Below are 21,699 nucleotides of genomic sequence, written 5' to 3' on the forward strand. Positions count from 1 at the left end.
TCTCCACGGAGTCCAATGTTGCTGAACTAGCTTAAAAAAACTACCCTCATGGTAAAAAATAGAGAGGGGCAGAGTGGACAGGGGTTGGAAGGGGTTTAGTGGAGGTAATGCCTGCAGAGATCAGCAGGTGGAAGACCTGTGAGAGAGGCTGTCACAGGGAAATTCAGATCTATGAATTCTACGGAGCACACCGGAATAAAACCAGCTAATAGGAAACTGTTATCACTCATGGATTATGCTGATGATAGATCTTATAATGCCAAGTAATAGTTCATTATATTAAATATTTAAGCAAACAACTGTTACAGATAGGGGAGGGGAGATAAACTGAACCCACAATTCTTTTCCCTTCTGTCCCTAATCTGTGGTTTGTTTGAAAACATAGAGGTGCGAGTTTTTAAGCCCCTGGTGGAGGGTCAATTTAAAAGTATCTGCAGTGGGTTTAAACAAAGGGGATTATTTATTCGCACATTCACCCCAAAACATTAATTCTATGTCAGTTACAGACTGCAAGCTCAAGAAATAACGGGCAGCACGGTAGCATTGTGGATAGCACAATTGCTTCACAGCTCCAGGGTCCCAGTTCGATTCCGGCTTGGGTCACTGTCTTTGCGGAGTCTGCACGTTCTCCCCGTGTGTGCGTGGGTTTCCTCCGGGTGCTCCGGTTTCCTCCCACAGTCCAAGGATGTGCAGGTTAGGTGGATTGGCCATGATAAATTGCCCTTAGTGTCCAAAATTGCCCTTAGTGTTGGCTGGGGTTACTGGGTTATGGGGATAGGGTGGAGGTGTTAACCTTGGGTAGGGTGTTCTTTCCAGGAGCCGGTGCAGACTTGATGGGTCGAAAGGCCTCCTTCTGCACTGTACATTCTATGAAATTCTATGAAATCTACAATTGAAGAAGTTGGTACACCTCTACAAGTATAAATCAAAAGAATAATTGATAAAAATATTTTAATTTACATTTTTCAAATTTTCGACATAAACAATAATACAAAAAACTAACAAATTCCCCAAAACCCTCCCCCTCCCTCAGTGCAGAACAACCCACAACAGAGAGAACCGCCCCCAACCAAACTAATGGTGACCAGCTCTTTAAAGTACATGGTTGCCACCTCTGTTAGAACCCCTCAATTGCCCTTCTCACGATCTACTTAACTTTCTCGGGAAGTGACATTTTCATAGGCTCCCCAGCCATTCTGAAGCTCTGGATGGAGAAGCTGACTTCTTCTCCAGCAGAACCCGCCTTTGAGCAATCAGCGAGGCAGAGGCCAGAACGTTAGGCCCCTCCCCTGTCTGCAGCTCTGGCAGGTCCGACACCGCAAATATGGCCCCTTAGGGACAGGACTTCAGTTCAATTTGTAGAATTGTCGACATGGTGCTCAAGAAGGAGACTCAGAATCCTTCGAGTTTAGGACACGACCAGAACATGTGCACATGATTAGCCAGGCCCCTCCCACACTGTTCACACGCATCCTCCACACCATTAAATAACCAGCTCATCCTGGATTTTGTCAAATGGGTCCTATGCATTACCTTCAAATGTATCAAACATAACTTCACACATGACGACCTTACATTCACCCTACGTAGAGCCTCGCAACACACCCCATCTTCCATCGGCATCGCCTTTTCCACCATAATCCTGCCATAAACCCCCAACATGTTCCCCTCCTCCGTCTCTGCCAGTGACAAACCCTCTCCAACAACAAGGACATCCAGCCTCGCTGACTCAAACAAATTTCGCACAAATCAGCACCAACTTCGAGACTGCCCCCAATTTATAGTGTTGCCGAATCTGTCTCCATATGTTCAAAGTGGCGACCAACACCGGGTTTGATGAACATTTCCCTGGAGAAAATGGCAGTGAGGCCATTACTAACGTCCTTAATCCTGACCTCCTGCATGACCCTGACTCCATCCGCTCCCATACACCTCCGGATCCCCACACCACTCCTGCACCTCCGCATTCGCCGCGCAGTAATAATATATCCGGTTGTGCAACACAAAGCCCCTGACCGCCAGTCCATCTGGAGGACTGTCTTCCAAATCCTAGACACTTGACCCACCCAAATTAAAGACAAAATTAATTTCTCCACCCACAAAAAGGATTTTGGCAGAAAAACCAGCACACACTAGAACAGAAAAATGAACTGCGGCAAAACATAAATTTTCACCGACTAAATTCTGCCTACGAAGGACAGAGAGAGACTATCCCACCTCTGTAAGTCAATCTTAACTCTGCTCACCAAACTCAAGAAGTTCAACTTCCAAAGCTGGGCCCAACCCCGAGCTACCTGCGTCTTGAGATGACTAAAGTGAGAAGTGGGAACCCATTAAGTGGAATCACCCCGCCCAGGTTAGCTCCCCTACCCGGTGGAGTTACCGCAAAACATTCACTTTTCTCCCAATTCAACTTATACCCTGAAAAATGCAAAAAATGCTTCATCAATGCCATGGTATCATCCATTGTGGGGGACTGGATCCATCATGTACAAAAGAAGATCATTGGCATACGAGGATACCCTGTGTTCCATTCCCCCCCCCCCCATTTTCCTTTTCCACTTGTCTGAGGCCCTCAGGGCAATGGCAAAGGCTCGAATGCCAATGCAGACAAAAGGGGGCGCACCCCTGCCTCATTCCCCTGTGTAACTGAAAATATCCCAAACTAACGTTATTTCTCAGACTCTGGCCTTATGTGCTTTGTATAGCAACTGGACCCACGCTACAAATTTAGATCTTATCCCAAACCCTTCCAATACTGCAAACAAGTGCCCCCATTCTACCATATCAAATGCCTTCTCAGCTTACAATGCCACAATAACCTCCTGCTCTCTACCTACTGGCGGGGACAAAACTAGTTAAAAGCTGCCTCACATTCACGACAAACGCCATCTGATCTTCCCCAATAATCTGAGGGACGCACTCCTCTAGCCTCAGTGCTAAAACATTGGCCAAGATCATGACATCCACATTTAGTAAAGAAACCGGGCGGTATGACCCACATTTCACCGGGTCCTTATCCTTCTTTAACAGAGGCAAGATGGACGCTTGCATCACTATCTCTGGCAGAGACTCCTGCACCGCCGAATCCTCAAACATCTCTACCAATAATGGCACCAATCGTTCAGCAAACCTTTTGTAAAATTCCACTGGGAACTCAGTCCTGGCGCCTTACCCGTCTGCAGCTGCCCAATCTGTGTCCAGACCTTCTCCATCCCCAATGGCTCCTCCAGCCCATCCAGTCCTCGTCCTCTACCTTAGGACAACCCCTCAGAAATTCCAGCATAGCTGACTCCTCTCCTGGCGGTTCCAAACACAGAGGGTCTTGTTAAACACCTCAAAAGCTCCACTGACTTTATCCAGTGCTGAGACAAGTCCCCCACATGAACTCTGAATTTGAACAATCTCTTGGGAGTCTGCCTGCTGCCTCAACTGGTCGGTCAGGAGGCGTCTGGCCTTCTCCCCATATTCCTATGTTACCCCCATCGAGCGCAGCAACTGGTGCACTGCTTTATCAGTAGATAATAGATTCAATTTCATTTACAACTTCTTTCCACAGCCAAAAGTCTGGGATGAGGTCACTCAATTACCTTCTGTCCTCCTCCAAGATCTCGTCCACCAACCGTTGCCGCTCTTCCCTTGCCTCCCTATCCACCTGCGCCTTGTGCAGATTATCTCCCCCTCACCATCGCCTTCAGGGCCTCCCATAGCACCAAGGGTGACACCTCTCCATTCTTGTTAAACTCCTCATACTCATCAATCACCCTGGCCATTTTCACACAAAAGAGCTCCACATCTAAACTCCACGCTGGCCACAGGGCTGGCCCCACCTCCAAGACAACATCCACCAGCTGAAGAGCGAGGTCTGAAATCACTATCGTGGAATATTCCACTTTCCTCACCCCTGGCAGCAGAAACTTTCCTATCAGAAAAAAAACCAATGCGCAAGAACACATTGTGTACCGGGCACAAGGAAAAAGAATTCCATGCTCACAGGGTACAAAAACCGCCATGGATCAACTTCTCCCATCTCCTTCATGAACGCCGCCGGTATCATTGCTACTCCCGAAGGGGCCAACGACTGTGGCTTAGACCAATCCAACTTAGGGCTCAGGACGCAATTCAAATCTCCCTCCAAAACCAGCTGGTGCATGACCATGTCAGGTATGGACGCCAGCACCCTCTTCATGAGCTCTACATAGTCCCAGTTGGGAGTGTGCACGCTCGCTAAAACCACCGATTTATGCTCCAATGACCCTGTAACGATGACATACCTTCCATTCTGGTCCGCTACCACCTTCCCCATCTGGAACATAAATTCTTATGTAAATTAGTATCGCTCCACCCTCCTGATGGGACAAAGAACAACCCCCGTCAGCATTCCACTGCCCTCCCATTCCAGAAATCCCCCAGCCACTTACACTTAAACCAAAACCTCTCTCCTCCAACCCCCTTCCCCCCACTATTCTCACCTTCTAGGCTCATCGAAACTGTCCTAAACATATCCAGCAAGCCGCAGCACCACCCCCATCTCACTCCCATTCACTAACCAACCTCAGCCTGCTTGCGAGGTAGACACCCACCACCCCCAAGAGCCGAAATTCCCCCACCCCTTCCCTCAACCCTGAAGCTAGCCCACACCCTCCCCCCCAACCAAACACTCCCTCTGAACCACAAATACCCTCTAAAAAAACAAAAAACAAAAACACCACAACCGAAAGAAAATGCCCCAAACAAACCACATCAATTTCAATTACCAACAACTGTGTACATTCAAGAAAAAAGGAGGAAGGGTAACGGAGGAAATAGAACAAATCACTCATCTTTACAACAGACGTCCCCATACAAATCTGTCTCAACCACCAGCAAAGTCTTGCAGACCCACTCAGTTCAATCCAAGTCCTTGAGCCTTGATGTAAGCCTCTGCTTCCTCTGCCGTCTCGACGAAGTGGTCCTTGGTATTATGCACAACCCTCAGCCTTGCCAGGTACACCTCACAAACTGCACACCACTCTTAAAAAGCACTGACTTTGCCTTATTAAAGGCCACCCATCTCCTTGCCAATTCTGCTGCGACATCTTGCTGTATGCAAATACTGCTGTAGTCCCACCGAACCTCCCGATTCTCCTTGGCCCACTTCAGGACCTTCACCTTTGTCTGCTAGCTGTGAAAACATGCTATCACCGCTCGTGGTGGCTCATTTACCCGTGGTTTCACCCGGAGCGACCGGTGGGCCCAATCCTGCTCTATGGGGGGACCTGGTCCCCCTCCCCCATCAACGACATAAACATCACCTCGGAATATTCAGTCAGCCTCGGACCCTCCACCCCCTCAGGCAACCCCATGATCCTGAGGTTCTGCCGCCTCGACCTCGACACTAGGTCCACAACCTTAGCTCTCGGGCCCTTGTTCCTGTCCTCCAGCCTCGACAGCTCGGCATCCATTGAGGCCAGCTGATTGCTATTTCACGAGAGTGTCTCCTCCAACCCTTCAACATCTCACAATGCTCCCGGAACATCTCCAAAGTCTTCCCAAAGCCTCCTTTATTGGGACCATTGCATCATCCATTGATTTTTTAAAACGGTTTCCATCATTTTTCTCCCTTGCCGCTCAAAACGCTTGCTGAATTGTCTTTCAAGTGTGACAGCCATTACCTCTGTCAGCTTGTCCACTGTAATAGATGCGGCCCCATCCAACGAGCCTGCCTCCGCCATCTTCAATCCAGCAAGACTCCGCACCTTGCTCAATTCCTCAGAAGGGCTGCTGCTCACACCTTTCCTTCCAATATTCTTTTTCGCGCCTTTTGACATCCTACCCTAAAAGACTCTCAAATGGGACAAATTTGCCCACCAGATACCCACTGGAACTAGGTGAAAAGAACCAAAAACCAAGGGCTCTAGTGGGAGTCACCTTACGTCCGACTTCCTTCCACATATTGCCACCGGACGTCCAGCCAAATGAATAGATAACGGTTGTGTGTCTTTGCCTCACAAGTGAAGAAGGATTTTTTCCCACTCTCAGGTAACTCAGGTAAGGTCAAATGGCTGGGTCAGCTATCAAGAATACTGCAGGATTCCTTTGAAGAGAAGAATGTTCAGCACGTCATGAATTCAGGCACTCAGGGCTGTTGTTTCAAGAGGTCCCATTTCATTACAGGTGCACGTGGAAAATTGGGATCAGACTGGGAGGCTTTTGAAAATACATTCAAGCCTTTTTTTATTCTCAAATGGCAAATGTGGCACAGCCTTACTCTTCAGTTTTCGTCTTGTTGGTGTTATTCTGCAGATTACTTCCAGGTCACTTCTGAGTTTTGGGATGAAAGGATTTCAGTATCATAAAACCAGTTTCATTAACATAGTCACCAGCCATTCATATACAAGAGAAAGTAAATGGTGATTGATGTACCTTCAATTCACAGTGAGGCAGAGAACTTGCCTAGCCAGAGTCAGTAATACAGGTGAATATCGCCCATAAGAGGCCGGCCTATATATGCCCCGGTGTGGGCGGAGCCAGAGGCGGAGCCATACCGGGGTTACAGTACAGTACCTGGAAGCAGTTCATTTCACCACTTCCAGGTCATAAATCACAGGTTATGGTATCATGCATGCATTATGGTGAATACATTGACCACAGTGATCTTCCGCACTTAACTTGTGGATAACCAATCTTATTAGCTTTCATTTATTACATTGCAAACCTGGAGACATGCAGTCCATTAATTTTATGTTTTCGAGTAAGCTTCGAACAATGGCAGGTGTGAATTCCACAAAGAAGTGCTGTCCAGGCATGTTCATTCAAGGGGAAGACCCCCACCAGTATGATTCAATTCGGAACTTTCTGGAAGCTTGATAGTCTGGGTTGAAATTGTAGTGATCACCATTCCTCTATCCATTTGATACTTGACCTCATTTCACAAAATCACATTTCATTCAATGTGATTCACCCAGAAAAGCAACTACTCAATATGAGGTCTCCTAAACACAGGTGCACCTGCCCTTTTATACTACAATCATGGAATCACAGAATCAGAGAATTCACGGAAAGCGCACTGGTTATTACTGTTGCTTCATAGCGCCAGGGTCCCAGTTTTGATTCCCGGCTTGGGTCACTGTCTCTGCGGAGTCTGCATGTTCTCCCCGTGTCTGCATGGGTTTCCTTCGAGTGCTCCAGTTTACTGCCACAAGTACCTAAAGATGTGCTGTTAGGTGAATTGGGCATTCTGAATTCTCCTTCTCTGTACCTGAACAGGTGCCAGAGTGTGACGACTAGGGGATTTTCACAGTAACTTCATATGCAGTGTTAATGTAAGCCTACTTGTGACCCTAATAAAGAATTAATAATAATATTATTATTGTTATTCATTCTTACAGTGCAGAAGGAGGCCATTCAGCACACTGAATCTGTATTGACCCCCTGAAAGAGCACTCCACCCAAGCCCATCTCTCCTCCTGATCCCAGTAACCCCTTAACCTAATGTATACATCACTGGGCCCGAAGGGGCAATTTGGCATGGCCAATCCACCTATTTTACACAGCTTTGGACTGTGGGAAGAAACCGGAACGCTCGGAGCAAACCCACGCAGACCTGGGGAGAAGGTGCAAACTCCACACAGGCTGGAACTGAACCTGGGTCCCGGCTCTGGGGCATCAGTGCAAAGTGCTGGGCCACCATGCCGCCAACTAGCTTTTGTGTAAACACACTACCAATAATCATATTATTTATTTAATAATAGAATTGAGTCTCAGCTGCCGATACTAAGCTTTTAAGGTTGACTCTCAACTGGTTCACTTTGGGATTGTATTTGTTTGAATTTATAACATTGGTTTAAGTCCGAGTTTATGCTTTGCCCGCTACTTTCTCTCACCCTATCAGCATTCTTTCTCCCCCACATCAAAATCTAGCTTCTCCATATGTTCCACATTTTCACCACTACATATTCTAACCACATGTATAGCAAATGAACACCTGCATTCTCAACCATTAAGGTAAATAGATTGGAAATCGGCAGGTGGGAGCACACTCTCCAGGTATGTGGTAGTGACGGATATTATTCAGAAATTATTCCTCAGTACCCTGCTAAGCTGAATCTGCCTAAAATGTACTGAAAGTCTTGTACGCAGCATGGCCTCTGCGTAAGTGTCACGCTTACATCCTGTCAAATGTTCCCCGTCGCATTCTCGATATTTGTTCGAAAGCATCAGGCATACTGACTGACTGAAAAAACTCCACGGCAGGTGACCTAGTCTTTCAATAAAGTACATCAAAAATTTCAAATGCATCGACTTGTACAGCACAGAAACAGATCACTTGTCCCAACAAGTCCATGTTAATCTGTTTGCTCCACATGCACCTCCTCCCATGCTTCTTCCTCTAACCCTATCTCCCGAATACAGATACCTATAGCAAGTTGAAGTAACCAAGACATCTCAGATTGCAGCTGGTTATGGTAATCAGTCATAGTTCACAAGAGTTCATAGGTATTCCTCTCTGTGTAAGAGAGGGAGAGAGGTGGGTACAGCTTGAAGTGCATTAGGCAAGGCAGGGAGGCAGTCCTCCAAAAACAGCCTGTATGGGGATTGAACCTGCATGGTTGGCTTCATTCTACACCACATTCTAGTCATCCATCCAATTGAGCTGACCAACCTGCACAGGCTGGAGTTACACTGTGACCAACAGCCAGAACCTGTTTAGCACCAAGCGCAGGTGTCAGATTCTTTATGTACGCCAAAATGCAAGTTGTTGAGGTAAGCGCTCTGATCAATGGCAGATCTTGTGCTTGTTTCCATTTCTTGGGCATGAATACAGAACTCCATTTGCCCTGAGGCTAACTTTAGTTCTGAGAACATGGGTAGGCATGTTAATAGAATCCTCCAAAGCAGGAGGAGGTCATTGGGCCCAGTAACAACAAAATGAGTACATTTAGCATGGTAAAACATTCCAAGGTACTTCACAGGAGTGTTTATCAAACTAAGTTTGAAGTTGAGCCAAGGAAGGAGATAAAGGGCAGGTAACTAAAAACTTGATCTAAAGAGTAGGTTTTGAGGACATCTTAAAGGAGGTGAGAGTGAAAGAAAGGGTTGAGCGTTTACGGTAGGAATTCCAGAGCTAAAGACCTAGGCAGCTGAAGCTCAGTCGCTAATTGTGATGAACGGTATTAATAACTGCCGTAAACAGTACCTGACCTTTAATACCTTGCCCCTTTAAGAGGCTTGGAACCTCCTCTTGAGACTCCGCCTCTGGCTACGCCCCAGGAAACAGTATATAGGATAAGGCTCCATGTGGTGAGCACACTTCTCTCGGATGCTGTTCAGTTCTCTGTAGATTAAAGCCGTTTGATTACCGACCTCGCTCTCGCGTCGTAATTGAGGGTGCCTCACTAACAATAGAGCTAAGAAAACAGAGAGGAGTGCAGGGATATGGATGGATTGCAGAGCAGGAGGAAAAACAGGGATATGTAGTGTGTGTGTGTTGGGGAAGGGGGGGAGCGAGGGGCTAAGCCATGAATTTAATTTGAAAACGAGGATGAGAATTTTTAAATTGGGGTTTGGCTAGACTGGCAGCCAGTGTAGGGCACCAAGCAGAGGGTTGGTGGGTGAACAGGGCCGGCATTCTCCCCTACCCGGTGGGGTGGGGGGTCCTGGCATGTCGGAGTGGCGTGAACCACTCCCGCGTCGGGCTGCCCCAAAGGTGCGGAATTCTCTGCACCTTTAGGGGCCAAGCCCTCACATTGAGGGGCTAGGCCCGCGCCGGAGTGGTTCCCACTCCACCGGCTGGCGTGAACGGCCTTTGGCGCCACACCAGCCGGGCCCGAAAGGACTTCGCCGGTCGGCTTAAGTCCGCGCATGCGCGGAGCATCAGCGGCTGCTGACGTCATACCGGCGCATGCGCAGGGGAGGGGGTCTCTTCCGCCTCCGCCATGGTGAAGACCCATGGCGAAGGCGGAAGAAAAAGAGCGCCCCCACGGCACAGGCCCGCCCGCCGATCGGTGGGCCCTGATCGTGGGCCAGGCCACTGTGGGGGCACCCCCCCGGGGTCAGATCGCCCCGCGCGCCCCCCCCCCCAAGGACCCCGGAGCCTGCCCGTGCTGCCAATCCCGCCGGTCAGGTAGGTGGTTTAAACCATGCCGGCGGGAGAGGCCTGTCAGCGGCGGGACTTCGGCCCAGCGCGGGCCGGAGAATCACCGCGGGTGGCCCGCTGACCGGTGCGGTGCGATTCCCGCCCCCGCCGAATCTCGTGGGGCGGAGAACCCCGGGGGGTCGGAGAATCCCGCCCCGGGATTTTCATAAGTTAGGATCTGGGTAGCAAAGTTTGAGATGTGCTCAGGTTTTTCTGTGGGTGGATTATGGGAGACCAGGTGGGAGAGCATTGGAAACCTAGAAGTGACAAAGGCATGGATAATTGTGGCCGGTCTTTGAAAGATCTATCCAGTTAGTCCCACTCTGCTGTTCTTCCCCCATGGTCTCAGAAAGTATTTGTCAAATTCCCTTGCAAAAATTACTGTTGAATCTTCTGTCACTGACTACCTTCTACTGTTTGGTACATCATTAAAAGAAAGGAAATAGTGGACAACAGCTATCTATTGTCCACACTGGACAGGAGCTAAACTCCCAATTCCAAAGCTCCAGAATTGTGACCCTTCTTACCTTGGACTTGTGCGTTTGATTGGAGCCTGACTCTCCAAGCAATTATTATGTGGATCCACAACAAAGAGGGCTCTCGAGTGGGAAGGCAAGATGCCACTAGGTTGGATATGTAGGCTGACCAGTGGCAGAGGCGGCTGGTTGTAGGTCAGGTGATGATACCTCCAGGACTACATCCAACCTGAGCTGGAAACCTTAATCTCAGCAAGTCTAGGCAATTTTCTTCTGTCTATACCTGTATTTCCCACTTGCTGTTCTGTCCCGTATGAATTTTGCAAGGCCTGGAGATTGCCCATGAAAGTGCCACAAACACCGTAACTTGGCCATGTTTATACCACCAGCTTAGGTTATCTGGGAACTTCACAACTGGTAATTGAGGAAGTAGTGCCAATATAACTTGTTGCAAAAAATCCTTTTTACTGCAGTAACACCCACATTGTATGTTCTGTGTTCTATGTTCATGGTTATCTGGAAGACACCAGTGGGATGCCAAAACTTCAGGAAAATCAGGGGTTAGAGGTGAATGCAGTGATCATCACTAAGGAGAAGATTCTGGGGAAACTGAAAGGTCTGAAGATGGATAAATCTCCTGGACCGGATGGACTAAACGAGTTGGCTGAGGAGATTGTGGAGGCATTGGTGGCGACCTTTCAGGAATCACTGGAGGCAGGGAGGTCCCAAAGGATTGGAAAGTCCTAATGTAACATCCCTGTTTAAGAAAGGAGGGCAGCAGAAGACGGGAAATTATAGACCAGTTAGCCTGACTTTGGTCATTGGTAAGATTTTAGGGTCCATTATTAAAGATGAGATTGCAAAGTACTTTTAAGTGCATGATAGAATAGGATTGAGTCAGCATGGCTTCATCAAGGGGAGGTCATGTCTGAAAAATCTGTTAAGAGTTCTTTGAGGATGTAACAAGGATGTTAGACAAACGAGAACCAGTGGACACAATTTCTTTCCAGAAGGCCTTTGAAAAAGTGGCACATAGGAGACTGTTAAATAAGTTAAGAGCCCATGGTGATAAGGATAAGATCCTGGCATGGTTAGAGGATTGGCTGACTGGCAGAAGGCAGAGAGTGGGGATAAAGGGATCTTTTTCAGGTTGGCAACCGGTCATTAGTGGTGTGCCTCATGGGTCGACACTGGGACCGCATCTTTTTACAATATACATTAACGAACTGGAAGAAGGAACTGAAGGCACTATTGCTAAATTTGCAGATTATACAAAGATATGTAGAGGGACAGGTAGTGTAGAGGAAGCAGGAGGACTGCAGGATGACTTGGACAAGCTAGGAGAGCGGGCAAAGAAATGCCAGATGAAATACAATGTGGAAAAGTGTGAGGTTATGCACTTTGGAAGGAGGAATGGAGGCACAGACTATTTTCTAAATGGAGAAATGCTTTGGAATCAGAAGCACAAAGGGATTTAGGAGTCCTTATTCAAGATTGCCTTAAGGCTAATGTGCAGGTTCAGTCGGCAGTAAGGAAGGCAAGTACAATGTTAGCATTCATGTCGCGAGGGCTAGAATACAAGAGCAGGGATGTACTTCTGAGGCTGTATAAGGCTCGGGTTAGACCCCATTTGGAGTATTGTGAGCAGTTTTGGACCCCGTATCTAAGCAAGGATGTGCTGGCCTTGGTAAAGGGTCCAGAGGAGGTTCACAAGAATGATCTCTGGAATAAAGAGCTTATCATATGAGGAACGGTTGAGGACTCTGGGTCTGTACTCGTTGGAGTTTAGAAGGATGAGGGGGGGATCTTTTTGAAACTTACAGAATACTGCAAGGCTTGGATAGAGTGGATATGGAGAGGATGTTTCCACTTGTAGGAAAAACTAGAAGCAGAGGGCATAACTTCAGACTGATGGGCGATCCTTTAAAACAGAAATGAGGAGGAATTTCTTCAGCAGAGGATGGTGAATCTGTGGAACTATTTGCCACAGACGGCTGTGGAGACCAAATCACTGAGCGTCTTTAAGACAGAGATAGATAGGTTCTTGATTCATAAGGGGTCAGGGGTTATGGGGAGAAAGCAGGAGAATGGGGATGAGAAAAATATCAGCCATGATTGAATGGCGGAGCAGACTCGATGGCCAAGTGGCCTATTCTGCTCCTATGACTTATGGTCTTTTGGTCTGATTTTCAACTCTCAGCCAAAAAGCCTTTTCTTTCCTAACTAATCCAGATGCAGTGTCTCAAAACCAGCAACCTCGGGACCAAGTCCGTGCTGGATTTCTGATCTTACCGTCCAGGGCAGGCAATCATGCCGGCTTGGGTTGGGTTGGGCCAAAGGCCGCTCAGACCTCTTAGGCATGTGAAGCAGATAACCATTTGGTGCAACCGCCGTGCCAATTCAGCACCTTGTCTAATAAGCCAGTAAGTTATTTTACTTATCTAATCATCATAAGGGTTGAAATAGTTTGTTTTTAATGCTTCTCTAATTTTTCTCCTGGGGCTTACTCACCAGTGGTGTAACCACAGGGATCAGTGCTGGGTCCTCTGCTATTTGTGATTTTTATCAATGACTTGGATGATGGAGTTGGAGGTTGGGTTGGTAAATTTGCTGATGACACCAAGATTGGTGCAGTAGTGGATAATGTGGAGAGCTGTTGTAGGCTGCAAAGAGGCAGATGGAGATTAACCCTGATAAGTGTGAGGTGATTAATTTTGGGAGGACAAATTTGAATGCGGATTACAGGGTTAACGGCAAGTTTCTGAAGAATGTGGACGGGCAGAGAGATCTCGGAGTTCATGTCCATAGATCTCTGAAAGTTGCCACCCAAGTGGATAGAGCCGTGAAGAAAGCCTAAAATGTGTTAGCATTTATTAACGGGGGATTGCGTTTAAGAGCCGTGAGGTTATACTGCAACTGTACAAGACCTTGATTAGACCACATTTGGAGTATTGTGTGCAGTTCTGGTCACCTCATTATAGGAAGGATGTGGAAGCATTGGAAAGGGTGCAAAGGAGATCTGCCAGGATGCTGCCTGGATGGAGGGTAGGTTTTATGAGGAAAGGTTGAGGGAGCTAGGGCTTTTCTCATTGGAGCGAAGGAGGATGAGAGATGACTTAATTGAGGTGTATAAGATGATGAGAGGGATAGATAGAGTGGACATTCAGCGACTTTTTCCTCGGGTGGATGTAGCTGTTACAAGGGGGCATAACTCTAAGGTTCATGGTGGAAGATATAGGAGGGATGTCCGAGATAGGTTCTTTACTCAGAGAGTGGTTAGGGTGTGGAATGCACTTCCAGCTATGGTAGTGGAGTCGGACACTTTAGGAACTTTCAAGCGGTTATTGGATAGGCATATGGAGTGCAATAGAATGATTGGGAGTAGGTTGATTTGATCTTAGTTTCAGACTAGTTCGGCACAACATCGAGGGCTGAATGGCCTGTACTGTGCTGTACAGTTCTATGTTCTATGTATGTGTCCTGGAGATTGATCGTTAATTCTGTGTATAATCCTCAAGTTTGGCAATTCAGAAACAAGCTGCTCACGTGATTCCAGGTTCAGGACAATTTGAAATAAGCTTATTCTCACAGCAGGGGAGAAAGAGAGAGAGAGTGGGGGTTCATTTATCACAAATCACCACACGCAACAGCAAAAATAAGAGAGTTGAAAAATAATTGATGGACGATTACAATCATGCACCATTACTATACATCGGATCAAAACTGCTCCTGTACCTGTTGTTCCTGAATTTGGTTCTTCACAAGCTCCTGTTTTAGTTATCTCTGCAAAAGGAAAACATACATCTCGATAAAGGAAAATGGGAGAATCTTCTGGCAATTCACATACTGGGACTGCTGCAGTCAGAGCTGCATCAAGCCGCTCATTTAACATAGACATCGTCAGCTCCCATTTATTCCTTCAAATTCCGTTGGGGCAGCATGGTAGCACAAGTGGCTAGCACTGTTGCTTCACAGCGCCAGGGTCCCAGGTTTGATTCCCCGCTGGGTCACTGTCTGTGCAGAGTCTGCACATTCTCCCCGTGTCTGCGTGGGTTTTCTCCGGGTGCTCCGGTCCAAAGACGTGCAGGTTAGGTGGATTTGCCATGATAAATTGCCCTTAGTGACCAAAAAAGGTGAGGAGGGATTTTGAGGTTACGGGGACAGGGTGCAAGTGAGGGCTTAAGTGGGCTGGTGCAGACTCGATGGGCTGAATGACCTCCTTTTGCACTGTATGTTCTATGTTCTAAATTGTTCTGTGACTAAGGTTGCCAACTCTGGTTTGCCATATTCCTGGAGGATGTGTTGTCACATGACCTCCTGCTCCAACCAGCCCCTGCCTCACCATTGGTCACCCAACATTCCCACCCTCAGGGTGTCCTGTCTTGCCGGCCAATTGGAAAGCTGACAAATGCTTTGTTATTCAATTGGATGATTTCTGATTGCCAGTCAAGCTGTTGGCTTTCATCTTATTTCCAATATTATTTTAACTAAGGTAAATTAAAACAATAATGCACATTTTAAAAAACGCTTTTAGAATGTTGCTCCGGGGGTTGGGTGGGGGAGCGGCATTGTTGCTTGCAATAATGCTCTGGAGATTAATTTTCAATTAATGGAGACTCAAGGGCAATCTTGGGAGTGTTGGCAACTTTACTGCAGACGGCCCTCAATCCAGGAATTCCCCCTCCCCTATTCCCCTCACCATCCGATCACCCATCAGTTGACCAGTTTTTAAAAAACCCTGCAGTAATTGAGGAAGAAAAAGAGAGAGAAATGAACTGCTACCAAAATATAGCAATGCAGATATTTCCTGTTACTTCACCGCAATAGTTATTTCAGCAGTCACCCAGTCTGACAGCATCTGTGGCCAATACAAATAGCCATAGCAATGCAAAGGGCCAATGAAAACAACTGTACCACTTTCAATTTACAACACTGTAGGTTTAAATCTGTGATCCAGAAAGCAGAGTTATGCATCAAAATGCACATTAGCCACACAGGAAAGTAACGTGCAGCCTGCATGGAGGTTGCCAACATCTCAATGATCTACTTGATAGTTGCGAAAGAAACACCTCCACGTGCTGTTAGTTTTTGGAAGAGGGGGAGATGGTGAGGTCATGATTGCTAATTTTGCTGCATTTGTCTTTTTCCATTGGTCTTTTCAGGAAAAATAGAGTCGACTTTGCTTGGTGTAATTATTCACGGCTCTATAACTCTCGGCAGGTAGTGCCTGATGTGCAGGATAGAAAGAGAGGGAAAGGAAGAAGGTGAATCAAGAATGAGAGAACATATAGAGAAAAAGAAACAAGGAGAAAAAGAAGCAGAAGCCGTGTGCATTCCAACCCAGTTGAATTGGGAACAGAAGCTCCTTGGAAGGTTAGTGAGTTAGTAGTGTGCAAACTGGACAAACATTCTACATCCAAGAGGTAAAGGACCAGCCATCTGGTCCATCATGATTGTGAATAGTGGAATTGCTTTCATAGGGATTGCTGGACAAAATCAGAGCAAAGCCCATCTCTTTTGCCTTCTACTGTCTTGGCAGTCACATGATACAATGATAAAAACAGTTTTTGACCAACCACAATCAAGATCTATCAATTAGTTGACAACAGAGCCAGACACAAGATGAAGAAAAGCCCCAATTGTGGAGAACCTTGGGAACCAGAGGTCCAAAGTTCCTCCCACAGAATATTCCATTCAGCACGCATCAAGTCTGAAATTAGTCATATGCTGTAACCCAAAATGTTATTTTCTGGAAGCAGTCCATCAAATTTGCATTTCTGAATGTTGCACATCTTTGCAATGTGAAAGTGATTGCCTTCCAAAACTACCAAGATTGCAGAATGCAAAATTAGCTCAAAAGTATTACGAAGACAATAAAAACTCTAGAAGTGATAAAATACATGCTGGAGTGACATTCCAAAGTGTCACCATTCCCAATGTGAACCTCCAGGGATGAGTGTCAAATCAGGACCATCAATCAGGTGAACATCAGTGATCGTCAATGTGAAATACTAGCCCCAAATGACAACAGACGAATAATTTGTAAATCCAGCAATTCATATTGGGCAGCACGGTAGCATTGTGGATAGCACAAATGCTTCACAGCTCCAGGGTCCCAGGTTTGATTCCGGCTTGGGTCACTGTCTGTGCGGAGTCTGCACATCCTCCCCGTGTGTGCGTGGGTTTCCTCCGGGTGCTCCGGTTTCCTCCCACAGTCCAAAGATGTGCAGGTTTACCTCATAGAGGTACTGGAGCGGTTCAGGCTTGGAACAGGGTTCACCGCTTGGGTAAAGCTCCTATACAATGCTCCCATGGCGAGTGTATGGACCAACAATACCAACTCCCAATACTTCCAGCTGCACAGGGGCACCAGACAAGGATGCCCACTGTCCCCGCTGCTGTTCGCACTAGCAACTGAACCGCTAGCAACTGCGCTCAGGGCAGCAAAAAATTGGAGGGGGATCCTGAAAGAGTTTGGAGCCTTCTCAGGCTACAAACTCAACATGAGCAAAAGCGAAATCTTCCCAGTACACCCGCAAGGGGGGGGGGGGGGTTAGATCCATTCCGATCTACATCCCCAAGGCCTTTTTCAAAGTGCTGGACAAACTTATCATGGCGCTCGTATGGGAGGGGGGGGGCGGGGGGGAACAGCCGAGCGAGTAAGGGGATGGATCCAGGAGCCAGAAGCCGAGTGGGTGCGTGTGGAGGAGGCCTCCTGCATGGGGACCTCCCTCCGGGCCCTTGCCACGGCAGCACTCCCATCCCCACCCAAAAAACACTCCAGCAGCCCAGTGGTGACAGCCACCCTCCAATCCTGGAACCAACTGCGGCAGCAATTTGGCCTGACCAAAATGTCGGACAAGGCTCCCATCTGCAACAACCATAGGTTCACACCAGCACTGACTGACGCCACCTTCAAAAGGTGGAGGCAGGATGGGGGGACACTGACAGTCAGGGACCTATACATGGACGACAGGATCGCAATACTGGACGAACTGACAGAGAAATTTCAGCTAGCTGGGGGGAACGAGCTACGGTACCTGCAGCTCAAAATCTTCCTACGAAAGGAGACAAGGACATACCCACAACCGCCACGACAGACACTACTGGAAGACCTACTGGACTCAAGTATCCTAGAGAAAGGGAACTGTAGCGACATGTATGACCGACTGGTAGAAAGGGACGACACTGTACTGGACGCAACAAGAATGAAATGGGAGGACGACCTGGGGATTGAGATAGGGTGGGGACTCTGGAGTGAAGCACTGCATAGGGTCAACTCCACCTCCACGTGCGCAAGGCTCAGCCTGACGCAACTAAAAGTGGTACATAGAGCCCACTTAACAAGAAACCGTATGAGTAGGTTCTTCCCGGAGGTGGAGGACAGATGTGAACGGTGCCAAAGAGGCCCGGCCAACCACGCCCACATGTTCTGGTCTTGCCCCAGACTTGTGGAGTACTGAACAGCCTTCTTCGAGGCTATGTCCAAAGTGGTGGGGGTGAGGGTGGAGCCATGCCCGATAATGGCAATCTTCGGGGTTTCAGACCAGCCAGATCTATTCCTGGGGAGGAGGGCGGACGCCCTTGCCTTTGCCTCCCTGATCGCCCGCCGTAGAATCCTGTTTGGCTGGCAGTCAGCAGCACCACCCAGAGCTGCAGACTGGCTGTCCGAACTCTCGGAATCTCTCCAAATGGAGAAAATCAAATTCGCCATCCGAGGGTCGGATGACTGCTTCCACAGAACGTGGGAGCCATTCATGCAATTGTTCCGGGACCTGTTTGTGGCCAACGAACAAGAGGAAGAATAGTCGGGTGGCCAAGAATCAGGGGGAAATGGACGGGAATCGATGGAAAGTAGCCTCGGGGGGGGGGGGGGGGGGGGGGGGGGGGGGGGGCGCTACGGGTTCGTTATGGGGGTTTGATGGCTAGCTAAGGCCCAAAACAAACTGTAAATAAATGCCTATAACATGTGCCTCGGCCATATTGGGGAATGTAAAATGTGTATGCCGGCTAAAGGGGGGCGGCCACAGTTGTTATTACGAAGATGCTTACCTGTAAATATATATGTTAATTTTTGCATGTTTTTTTTCTCTCTCTAATAATTTGTTATTTGTTCAATATAAAATATGAAAACTGAATAAAAAACATTTTAAAAAAATGTGCAGGTTAGGTGGATTGGCCATGATAAATTGCCCTTAGTTTCCAAAATTGCCCTTAGTGTTGGGTGGGGTTACGGGGTTATGGGGATAGGGTGGAGGTGTTGACCTTGGGTAGGGTGCTCTTTCCAAGAGCCGGTGCAGACTCGATGGGCCGAATGGCCTCCTTCTGCCTGTAAATTGTGTGTGTGTGTGTGATAATCAGCATTAACCTCAGTTGGAGAGTTTCATGGTGGGAGGGCTCTTTTCTGTGCTGGCTAAATAGCTAGCTGTCACTGACATCAATAAAATGGAGGATCTATTCATGATCTCATTACTATTGGTGGGAGCCTGCTGTATTCAAATTAGTTGCCACATTTCTCGCATTACAACAGTGGCTGCATTTCAGCTATACATCATTAGCTGTAAAGTACTTTAGAATGTCCTAAGTTTGTGAAAGGCACTATATGAATGCAGGTTTCATTGGGTGCAATGAGGCTAACGGCAATTTTCAGAGAATTGGGATTCATGGTGTATCTCTTTTACTCCACAAATTGCTGGGTTCTTTTTGTTCATTAATAGGGATGAGTACCTCTCAAAGTTCTTGACTACTGCATTCGCAATGCAGCAGAATTCTGGAAAGCAAAGGTGTTTCTCCCAGGTGCACCACCAGATGGCGCCTGTGTGCTCACTCAACTTTTATTTACACGCATGTTAGCAATTGTAAATATGTATATTTTCCTTGTTCACTCTTTGGAAAGTCTGTGAAGCAATGGTTGGTGGACAGAAGCACGGTGACATTGGGCCTGTAGCTGACAAACAGTAGGAATGGCCCACGCATCAATCAGTGGTGCAGTTCCCAGCTTTATATTGGGTCAAGGGTTACACTGCAGGGCACCACCCCGAGAGGCTAAAGAGAGGAGATAGGATAATGGTAAGGTGACACCATAAGGCAGGGGTGGGCAAACTTTTCCGTGCAAGGGCCACATTCAGAAATTCACAATTTTAAAGGACCGCATAGTATATTAAGTAAAATAATTAATATTTTAAATAGCCAAAATAAAAGGTCTTTAAAGAAAAAAAAACACATTTATTTGAAAAACAAAGTAACTCAGTAAGTAACAGAGCAATGTCAATGAGAATGATGCATCTGACTGCAGTCATTTACCAGTTTGTTGAAATCAGGTGTCAAGTTGCTTGTGCTGATCCTTAACACTGACAGAAGCACAGCCTAGCCGAGTCAACGATAAAAACGCGCGTAGTGGGGTGGATGAGTGGGGCTGCCTTATTGGTCGGTTTAGTTGGGTGTGCGACCAATAGGAGTCCAGGTTACAAACAATAATAAGGCTTATTGTTTGTAACCTGGACTCCTATTGGTCGCACACCCAACTAAACCGACCAATGAGACAGCCCCACTCATCCACAACACTACGCGCGTTTTTATGTGGCCCGCCAATGAGGTGCCCGGAATCATAACCGGCATTTTTGAAAAGCCACCGGGGAAAAGCCGCTGAAGTAAATGCGCTTATTGAATAAGCACATTTACTTCAGCGGCTTTTCCCCGGCGGCTTTTCAAAAATGCCGGTTATGATTCCGGGCACCTCATTGGCGGGCCGCATAAAAACCTTTGTTTGCCCACCCCTGCCATAAGGGTTTCTGCAGGTGGAAATTACTTTGGGCCTCACGGCTGTTAGGAGCATCGCTACCTTATGGGAATCTGATTGATCTCCTAAATTTATTGCAGTAAGAAAAATATTAAATTGTTGTTTAAACACATGCCAGTTGCTGTCCACATTACCATGAAATCTGAGGCTCAGTGGTGGCTTCAACGATTCCACGTCGTTAATTCTGGCAGTCTGCAAAATCTTCAAATCTTGACTACATGGTGCATGTGTTTCAAAACTCAAGCTCATCCACCTAAAGGGTTAATTCCACATGTTCCATGGTCTGCCTTCCCTCTGTGACATCACTGATACTCTCAAGAGTGCACCTCTCTTCAGAGCCAAACAACTGGCACGTGGCCACAGCCAGAAGATAAATAGAAATATGCCCCAGATGACAAAACAGTGATTCCCTGAGGCACGGTGTGTTCTTGTGATAAGATTCAAATTCTCCACAAAGCAATGCTCACTGAAAGACTCTTCCAGCATTTTCTCTTTGGGTTCACTGAAAGACTGTCAGCAATTAAATAAGTACTAAATATCATGATTCCACCACCGTATGTTTCAGCTCTCTGCCAAGCCTAACATGATGGCAGTGCCTCCTGCAGGGGAATTTCACAACCTCGGGTGGTCGCAAAGCACTCGGCAGCCAAAAAGTATTTATCTGAACTGCAGTCACTACTTGTCAAGTGGAAAATCTGGTAGCCGGTTTTAACACAGCAAGCTCCCAGGAATGTGTGATATCTGTTTTTAAGTAATGTTGGTTGAGAGAAAATGCTGGTCAGGACACTGCAGAGACAAAACTGTTCTTTTAAAAAAGTATCGCGGAATCTTTCACACCTCCCCACCCCCCTCTCACACACACACCACACACACACTTTCCCCCCTTAGGGGGCAGGCGAGGCTTCAGTCTAACCTGCTGGAGACATCTTGTGGTGATATCATGGTTATGTTGTAATTCACCGACTGACCAGTAGGAGTCTCATTAGTATAAAAGTGAATGTTAGAGTCAGGTGACCCGTCAGACTGGCTGGAGGGAGCTGGAGAGAGGTTGCGTGCGCATGTTAATACTGATATTCATTTGTTGTTTTGTATATAGATTACCCACAGTTAATGTTAAATCATTTATAACTTTAGCCACAAGTGTTCTTGTAATAGAAATTATGCCATCTAAAAAGAACATTACATGGTACCAGGTTCGAATGTTATTTAACACTGAAAAAGAATCAGCCTGCCACGAGATCCACAGAGATTTGAAGATTTTGCAGACTGCCAGAATTAACAGCATGGAGTCGTTGAAGCCACCACTA

The 21,699-nt window shown here is 47.1% G+C and overlaps 1 protein-coding gene across 9 annotated transcripts in view; it reads right to left on the reverse strand.

The window, feature by feature from the left end:
- The window catches only part of LOC119967034 (transcription factor HIVEP3), a 537,108-nt gene that overhangs the window by 88,390 nt on the left and 427,019 nt on the right, over positions 1-21,699 (reverse strand). For 5 of the 9 annotated variants that reach the window (XM_038799046.1, XM_038799055.1, XM_038799077.1 and 2 more), the window contains one exon: positions 14,329-14,376. The exons of the other annotated variants lie outside the window; for them this stretch is intronic. The gene's annotated coding sequence lies outside the window, so the exon portion shown is untranslated. The remainder of the gene's footprint in view (positions 1-14,328; positions 14,377-21,699) is intronic. 9 annotated transcript variants of the gene reach the window in all.

The sequence above is a fragment of the Scyliorhinus canicula genome, chromosome 1 (assembly GCF_902713615.1).
Source record: "Scyliorhinus canicula chromosome 1, sScyCan1.1, whole genome shotgun sequence".
NCBI classification, from domain to species: Eukaryota; Metazoa; Chordata; class Chondrichthyes; order Carcharhiniformes; family Scyliorhinidae; genus Scyliorhinus; species Scyliorhinus canicula.